Genomic DNA, 9,446 nt, shown 5'->3' on the forward strand with positions numbered 1-9,446 from the left:
CTAATAACAAAGTAATCTCTACTGATCACGATTCGCGATTCACCCTGTATAAAGACAGCCGTTCGTATAGTCAAAAGATCTATAATTACCTGTAAGTTCAAATGCAGATCTTTTATACTCTAAGTCATAGGAACATGGCCCCGCAAAGTAAAATCAATCCCACGTCAGAATTCTACTACTGAAGAAATTAGACAATTGAAATATGTTTCTATAAGAGATATAGGTACATACATATATTGAATAGCATTAAACTGTGTCACAATTATTATCCAATATCTATCATGATACAGCTGTGGTACAACTACCTACACACTCTGTAGTCCATGACCCGTTATTAGCGACTTCCGCCGGAAGCGAAAAGTCCGATACGACGAGAATAATTTAGGAAAGTGAAAGAGTGGAAATGACAGAGAGAAATAGAAACGAAGACGAGGATGACAATGAGAGTGGATAAAAGAAAAGGAAAAAAAAAAAGTAAGTCATAAGAGAACGAAGAAACCGTTCCCTTAGTTTGCTCGAATATTTTTCCTTTATTCTTGCAATTAATTACCGGTCCGACATCAAACGGTCGACTTTACAAAGCAGGCAAGATAATTAAAAAAAAAAGTTCAATTGGTACACCCTCTACGCAGGTGATCCTGATGTGAGCATAGTGCGCGTCCGCATTACACTACTTGACCCAATATCGTGTTCGTAGGTCAACGCTCGATTCTAGAAATGAAGATGACTATGAGAACTTCCGGCTGGAAGATCGGTTATCATGTTTCAAATACGAGTTTCTATTATTTATACAGAGAAAGAGATGAGTATCGCCGCGCTCAGTTTGTCCAAGGAAATTAAAAAGTGATTTTCCACGCAAATTAATTCAGTGACTGAAACCGTTACGGAAATACTCAGCTCTGCTTTACCGTCCTACTCGTTACCTTATAAAAATGCTACACGCTCAGGATCTTCCTGCAACGACCATTTCGAATTCTCCTATAACCATCAGGGCACCTCAAGTAACCGTACGGTTTTCCATTGCATTCCGGGATCGTTAATGGCTCCACCAATGCCACGGAGAAAATGGCAAGAAGTGTGAGAACAGTTGTCAAAATACGTAAAGGCGTCATGCCGTTATAAACTGTGGCTAAATATTCTTAAACGCCTGCAAAATTCTCCCCGATGCTCAGAACGTAACTGAGCATCAATAATAGCTTGAAAGCTGAATAGATGACACAGTAAGTAGATCACAGTAGCCGCAAGTGACTAAGTAACTAGTGGTTCGACTTCCGGTACTAATTAAACAGCCGCAGCGTATTTCAAATAGTTTGACCTATGGCTATTGATACAGCGTTATCCAATTTGCTCGGTTCTAATAATTCGCAGTTTTCTCACAGAATCAGGGATCAAAGTTTCCGACTACACAATGAGATACGTATACAGAAATTTACAACTTTACTGCATACACTTTTTTGTATGACGATACGAAGTATTCCCGGATGGAAGGGTCTACGCTTTTCTCTTATTTTTTACCTTCTCCCTTAGCGGGAACGTATAAAAATGGGCAAACGTGTCCAAGTCTCTTTAAATGTTTCCCTTGGAGAGAACCTGCCGCGACTAAATAAGTATATACGCCTATAGAGACACGCGTACCGGAGAAGAGTGTGTCGCCGTGGAGAAGATCGATAGAACACTGCTCTCTCTCTCTCTCTCTCTCTCTCTCTCTCTCTCTCTCACTCTCTTCTTCTACGGTTTACGCACGATCAAATCGTATTCGCGTTATTATATTGACTTCTAGATTGAATACAAACAACGAGAAAAGGAATAAAAAGAAAAGAGTTGAGAGACAGTCCCTTGAGAGAAGTCAAAGCGTGGAGATATATCGATAGCACGCTTTATATGTTAGAAGCCTACTGTACGTATTATAATTATATATATGTATACAATTAGTTGCTTATATTATAATGAAAATTAAATTTTTATTAACATCTCCATTATCGTCGATGCAGTATATATATATATCCTTGCGACTAAATTTATCACCTGACGAAAGTCGTAGCTGTCAATGAAGTACGTTAATTGTCGACGAGTGGGGGAGGATATTATTAGGCGTTCCGATAATTAAGATCGATCCGTTGTCTACGTTTGATGTCTGAAACAAAAATTATAATTAATTCGATAGGACGGTGTTGTATCAAATGATAAGAGAATTGTCAATGATACCGATTATATGAAAAATATATAGTTATTATGGCACGAGATATGCTTTACTGTGCTAATCGATGATCCCTCAAGAATTCGCGTTCAGTTTCATCAGTATATAAGTCGGGTTAGGAATTGGGAATATATACACGTGGAAATCCGTTCCATACTTTTCTGCAGGGATCTTCCAGCAAAAGGAGTTCTGATGCCGTTTAGCCAGGACTCCGGACGATTGGCGGCCATCCCTCAAGATGACGGATAGCCGTGCAATATCCGTCGCAAAACCTACCCTCGCTGGAAAGGGTCGACGTTAGACGTCGTGAGAAACCTCCGAGTGTATGGTCCTGGGATGTATGTATATAGGGTGATCGTAAATTCGGAGATTTTCAGCACGTCCACAGGATTTTTTTGTATACGTATGCATAGAGGACTAGCCTGGGATGATTTCTAGCTAAATCTTGGGCGAATCCTTACACTTTCAAGGGCACCAAATGCATTCGGGTACGGTGGCCCAAAAGTTATCCACTCAATATATTACTTGGGTATAGCAGTATTTTATATTGATTGGCGTGATCGTACCAAATTTTATGATATACTTACAGAAAAAAAATGGCTCAATTTAAAAAAGCAATCTGTATAACTTTGTTAATAATTTTAAGAATTTTCCACGATGAACATTTGCGTCGTATCATTTTTTTAGGAATTTACAAATTAAAGGACACGAAGAACAGGAAGTGACTCGAACAGTTAAAAATTGCAGATAATTTGTTAAAAAGTTTGTTATCTGCAAACACAACAATTTACGTGCGTGCCAAACACTAAAATAATGTGTGTCATTTTCGATACGTCATTTTTGACGTCTCGAAAAAATAGAAAAAATAACCAAGATTGGATCCAATGCTTATATAGGTACAGTGTATACACTGAATCCAATTTTGCTCCACGTTATAGAGAAAAGCATTTTTCATTCGATTTTCGTTTGCAATTACTCACTTTGACTGTCTGAAAGTCAAAAAAAGAAATGGACGGGAAAACGCGTAGAAGCTGAGATACTGTTTCCCAAGAGCACGACGTGCGTACTCTTGAGAATTTTTTACTGCGTGCTTTTAGAACACTATGGCATTTGTGCAAGAAAGGAATAAATTAACCATATAACTGGTTATACGTGTAGGCTAAAGTAGTCCTGTGATGACATTCAATCCAAGATAAAATTCTCAACTCTTTATATATTAGACTAACTAGATCCTCGTCTATGCAAAATTTGAACATGATTTGCCGTGTGATTTCTGATATAAAAAGTTTGAATGTGTTAATTTCCACTATATAGATATATTTTTCCTATAAAAATGAATAGCTTTAAAATTCATTATCTCCATTTTCGTACGTTAGAATGTCATGATTTTTGGCTCGACCGTTGAGGTCATTTTCTATTTTCACACACTTACTTTTTACTCAAAAACCTTGGCATTTGTTTACTGCCCGTTTAACTCGTGATTTCCTATTATTAATATAATTATTATCGCCGGAGCACTTTAAAAATGTGAAAAAAAAATACTTTCAAACAATGCCACCTTAATATCAGTCTTACTTTTAATACTTGCAAAAATGATGAAGGTAGTTCGACCATGAGGGTACTTTCAAGACACAGATCTGAATGTTATATATGTTCTTGGCATGTGCTTAATAATCACGCGTGCAAAATTACAAATTTATTTATCTTTCACTTTCCGATATGTGCGAAATGATATTAGGCAAAATTGCACTATTACATATTATTATATATGTATATATTTCACTTATTAAAATACAGGTAATACAGGTTATTCGCCGAAATAGGTATGCTATTATTATGATGCTAATCAAACCACCTTAATGATTACTTATGTGCAAAGATACCAAAATTACAGTTGATACATGCTCGACATTGGTCGATTTAGACGTAAAGTAGCGATACAATATTTGAGTATCAGCAAAAAATTCGGTTATACCAAATGATTGAAACTAATATACTAATATTATAATTATTCACAGTAGATGGCAAAGTTGATTTGTTTGTCATTTCAATAAAAAAATCACGTTGCATACTCTTGGGCTACTTTACTTTAAAACTTCAGAAAGTAAAATCATTCCTAAGATACACTGTATTAATACCTTAAATCCGTTACGTATGTTTCCCTGGTATAAATGCCAGAAAACCGGTCAAGCCGAGAAAATATTATCCGCCGCACTGAGCCGTCTCATATTATGCACGTATAGCACAGACAAAAGAGAATCTTCCAGTGAAATAAGATCGAAAAAAGAATACTAACATGACGATAATACCTTTATCTCGAGCATCCTGCACACCACGTTAGTTTCAATTAAAATATTTAGTTGCGTCGCATCTTCAGTATCGTTATTCAATAAACAAAAAATAATATTCAGAGTCTTACCTAAAAAACCGTACGGCAACGGCCTCTTACGTTAAAAGTTTGGTTTGGACATCGTATAGGAACACTGATGATAGAACCCTTGTTGACCAACTTGTTAAAAGGTATGAAATGTTCTTCCTGCTGACTTTGCTGTGGTCTACCGTCGACCGGTCGTATCGTCACAGAGATAAGACAGAGCAGCGTCACCGCCAGCGCCACAAACAAATCGAGTCGCATGCTGATGTTACTATAGCGCTAATAGGACTGACTCCGGCAGCCACGATAAACTAATCCCGTATACCCCTGCTTACTCTTCCCACTACTACGCAAGCAGCCAGCAGAGACAAGGTCGAAGTCTGGCCAGCCTGACCAGCCAGAGAGCTCGTTAATCGCACAAGTTCCCTCGTTCTCCCAAGTTGCCTCGACCAGGAACGCCGCAATTAACGCCAAGTTTTCTTGTCTCTTTAGCTCCCTCTGTGAATACTCTTGTATAGCTACCTATCGGATCTTCTACCGGTCAACGTGAACGCCCTTTTCTGCCCTATACATCCAATCTCACTACATTACTCACTTGCCGACTGAAATACATTTTTTTTACTGATTTCTTATCTCACGATAGTCCGCACGCCTTGAATCGAATGCTGGAATTTGCTAAATAGTACTAGATGCTCCGACGGCGATAGCGAGTACTTTGGCTGTTGGTGTTATTGAAATTTTGGAGAATTTTAACAAGCACGTGTCAATGAAATATATTGTGAGATGCCAAAAACAAAGTATCTAATTATAATTAAAGATATAGGGCGTAGTATTGAATGTGTATTTTGATCAGGAAAATTAGGTAAGACACGTACCTTTTTCTCGGATTCACCAAACAACCCTGCACCTTCCTCGAGCGTCTAGTTGCTGTCCAGGTTTACACATAATTGATTTTCTTCGGGGAGGTATTTTTAATATTGAACCACTCGATACTGCTGTATTATCATCAGTTTCGTACAGCTTCAATTGTTCTGTATTGTTTTTATCCGAGACGAGATTTGCTAATGTATTTATTAGCTCACGAAAGGACCAGGCCGTGGCGTAAACTGCATTCAGCAGCGACAGCACTAGCACTACATTGCACCAATGCATTCTAAATTGTACTGAAGGCCGTAACTTCCTTTACGTCGTTTCTTCAAGCGATGACCTTTTGACATCAAGTTCCTCCAATGGTTGAGCGTTAGATTATCAGCTGGAATTCTATAATATATGTGATAATTGTTAGGAATGAATTTTTTTTTATTTGCAAGAAAAGGATAAAAGGTTGTTCTGTTACAGAATACAATTTGTATAAATTTCTATTAAAATTTTACAGAGTTAATTAATTTTGTAATTAAATTATCTGAGAATTGGACTGGGAATATCATTTGAAAATCTGACTACGCTTTTTTTTATAAGGAAATAACGTTACATACTTCTGGATGTTGGTAATAAGTATTATGAATTATTAAAATCTAAATAGCCCGAACAATTAGTATTATCGTTAGCGTGACGATACGAAATACCAACAATCGTACAGGGATATTCGAAGTACGAACACCTGGCGCCACCTGACAGGCGATAAAATAACTAGTCCGTCGCGTACGCTCTAGCGTAATCCACAGATAACCTAACGACCTTACCATCGTGTTCCTGACGGAGGATACAGTCACGAGACACGTAGTATTTCTCAATAGAAGCGCTTGATGGTTTTTCCTACGGGCCAAGGTAGATAATGTCGACAGCGTTTTGACGTGCAGATCATGTGAGACTCATCTTTCAGTCAAATGTGGTCATCACCAACCTGACGTACACTGCCGACAAGGCGACGTAACCCGTTTATCCGACATCCGAAACCTATCTCACCCTAACCTAACCTTCTTTGTCAAGGGACCCGCTCAGGTGAATAATCGATAGATTCAAAAGCGCGCCGTCTCCAGGTTCACTTTTATCAAGCAGAAGCAAGACACCAAGACAGACGTCCGGCTCTTCCCCGCCAGTAGACTCCATTTACCCGTAAACAACTCGAGTATAAACATGCACCATAGGATACCGAAGAACTTTCAATGGAACTGGTATAAGAATATTATCATATATACGCGGAGCAGACTAAATTTTACATCACAGTTTAACAGTAAACACAGGACAAATGTAATTAATCAAACCCGTCGTTTTATTTTCATTGAACTTTACATGGGTTTCAATATACTTTCAATGAACATGGAATACTAATGAATAATTGACAATCTAATTGCATCTTTCAGATAAAAACGAGGGAAATTCACGAAGCTCCCAAAAAACTCTGCGTGCTTCAAAGGATTCGATTTCTCTGTAATCACGAGTTGGCAAAATACATATGGCGGAGTCACGTGTAAACGGCTTGTATGAATCCACAAACGAGAGCGGTTCCCTTACGATGGTAATGTCAGTATTGACCACGGGATTTGGACTGTGGCTTTTTGAGGTTACGTACACGTGAATACATTGGTAAGGTATAGGTTTAACGTATATTGAAAGAGACACGCCACGAAATAGTCGCGGTTAGTACTCGTGTGTGCTTGCACACGCGCGTGTACGTTTTAGATTTAAAAATTAAATGAGCCAGGCAGAGGTCGCCCACCAGGCAATTCCAGTAGCGGGCAATTGCGTGCAAGAAATTACTTGGCAATGCGAGCTAGCACGCAAGCAAGCAAAAGGCATCAGCATCAGCATCGGCATCGGCGGCTTCAACTTCTTCTTCTCAAGCCCCTACGATTCCGTCAGCGTGCATGCGATCGCTCCATACTGCCTGGATCATCCAAAAGATTCATCTTGAAGACGTCCAATGGCGTTCGGAGTCTTCTCAGGGAGTAGCTTTATCCTTTTCCCATTCTTTTAGTTTTTACAGCTTATTCTACGTCTCTGTAACTTTGCTCTTCGTCTTCTAGATTCCACCGCGTGTCCAATACCGACCTTCTAGCTGCCAGTGTGGATGGGTTCATGTCTGTTCATTCAGTAGAGTGGATATCGAAATTATTAAAACTGTCTGATTCTATTTCAGCTACGGTTACGGATATATGGATATTAGCATTCACTCTCCCTACATAGGTGCTGCAGGGGTTCAGAAATCAGTCTCATGGAGCTACCCTGTCAACCTGGCATGCCATCTCCTAGGGTGAACGCGCTTTAAAATGTTCATCTAGACTTTCTGGTACCTGAGTATTTTCGTACGTATTGCCTCAGGGCTGAAAGAATTCAGTATCTCCAGCCAAGAGCGTACGTGCAGGTAAGGTCGTCGAACCGAGCACGGAAATTCGAACTTGCCGAACCGACGGTAACCTGAGCCTCGATTATCGCTATACTGTATGAGCGATGTTAACACTTGCCCTTACAAATTTTCTGACATTGCCACCTTGTTATCCATTATTTTTTCTTTGATGAAGTCTTTCTGTTCCATGTACCTGAACACATGCGAACCCTTATGAACTTCTATCCCGACGTGGTGTCTACCTCACGCCTACAGCGAAGGTCCCACTAAAGTGCACCCTCATCTAGCCCACAAGATGTATCCCTTCTCTACATGTTGCAGCGGTCTATGAAGAACATTATATGTCAAGATAGTTACCGTTCAAGCTTAGCTGCATTACGTAAGATGTCATGTAAAGTACACCTAGTCATGTGGGAGGTGGATCGAAGCCGTAGGGCCTTAGATTTCGCGAGCACCCGTATACCACCTATAAGTGCAACAAAGACCGACGTATAAGCATTTGAGAGTATAAAAGCGAGACGAATAAATAACATGGCTGGATAAAAGTCTCAAGTAGAATTTGTCCCTGACGAAAATCATTAACGTCGAGACAGTTTCTGGGTAACCTAATCTGATAAAAAGTCCGTGTTTTTTCAAACTCATTTATGTATAGCAAATTCAAACGATATAGCACAAACTAAATGTTTCTGATAAAACAAAGAAAAACATCTTTCGCCCTCCTTAACTTTCTGCTTCTGGCACATGTCCCCCATTGGGGATACAGTTATAAGGAAAGGAAGGAAGGAACTTTCTGCTTAACGATTCCAATAGAAGGCACAAGTTATCATGGCCGAAAGCCATTTAACACAAAACTTGCGTACACGCAAGGTTACGTGTAAGACCAATGAGCGGGCGGCCATAATATTTCGTGGGCTTAGAAGCGTACGCTTATTGGTCTAGATCTTACGTTGTTATGCTTACGGAAGTTTCGTGTGAAACGGCCTCAACCGTAGGCGTTGCGATACCTAGCTAACTCTTGTATCTAGTGTCTTGCCCGTTCGACACCGGCGCACTCCTTATGGTTACTTAGGCATACCCATACCGAGAATGAGGGTCGCGTAGAATGTGGCAGCGATCAGTGAGGAGAGCGAGTGAGAGAGTACGAGAGAGGCGTAGAGGCAGGACAAGTCAGGGTGTCGACGAAGAATCATAGCGTCGTACTCGTTGAAAACACGAGGCGTGGCGTAAGTGACGCGCACTGTAGATAATACGTACCTACTCAGTGGTACGTGGGCTAACAGTCGGTAGTTCGGTAGGTAGGTAAGTACACTAACAATTGGCAGTATAGTCGAAAGAGAGGCCACTGAAGTCATTCCATGCGTATATACGCAACGAGAGTGTAAGAGAGAGAGAGAGAGAGACGCGGGAGAGGGAAAGAGATAGCATACTCACAGTGTCGGGATGACCAGAGCGTATGGGAATTCCGGTGCGATACACGGTCATAACGTTCCCTAATGTCGAATCTCAAGAGCAGCATCTAATCAACGTTGCTACCGTATGGCATATATCCGTATCAGAGATCTGAAATCGTACGCGGATAGGTACCAGAA

At 40.0% G+C, this 9,446-nt stretch overlaps 1 long non-coding RNA gene across 1 annotated transcript; it reads right to left on the bottom strand.

Annotated features, from left to right (window-relative positions):
• Positions 1-506: 506 nt before the first annotated feature.
• On the bottom strand, positions 507-5,750 carry LOC107266879. Its single transcript, XR_001537495.2, has 2 exons — positions 5,447-5,750; positions 507-2,134 (listed from the first exon to the last, which is right to left on the bottom strand). It is a non-coding gene; the product is annotated as an uncharacterized LOC107266879 (long non-coding RNA).
• Positions 5,751-9,446: the final 3,696 nt, after the last annotated feature.

This window comes from Cephus cinctus, unplaced genomic scaffold (assembly GCF_000341935.2).
Source record: "Cephus cinctus unplaced genomic scaffold, Ccin1 Ccin1_scaffold0330, whole genome shotgun sequence".
NCBI classification, from domain to species: Eukaryota; Metazoa; Arthropoda; class Insecta; order Hymenoptera; family Cephidae; genus Cephus; species Cephus cinctus.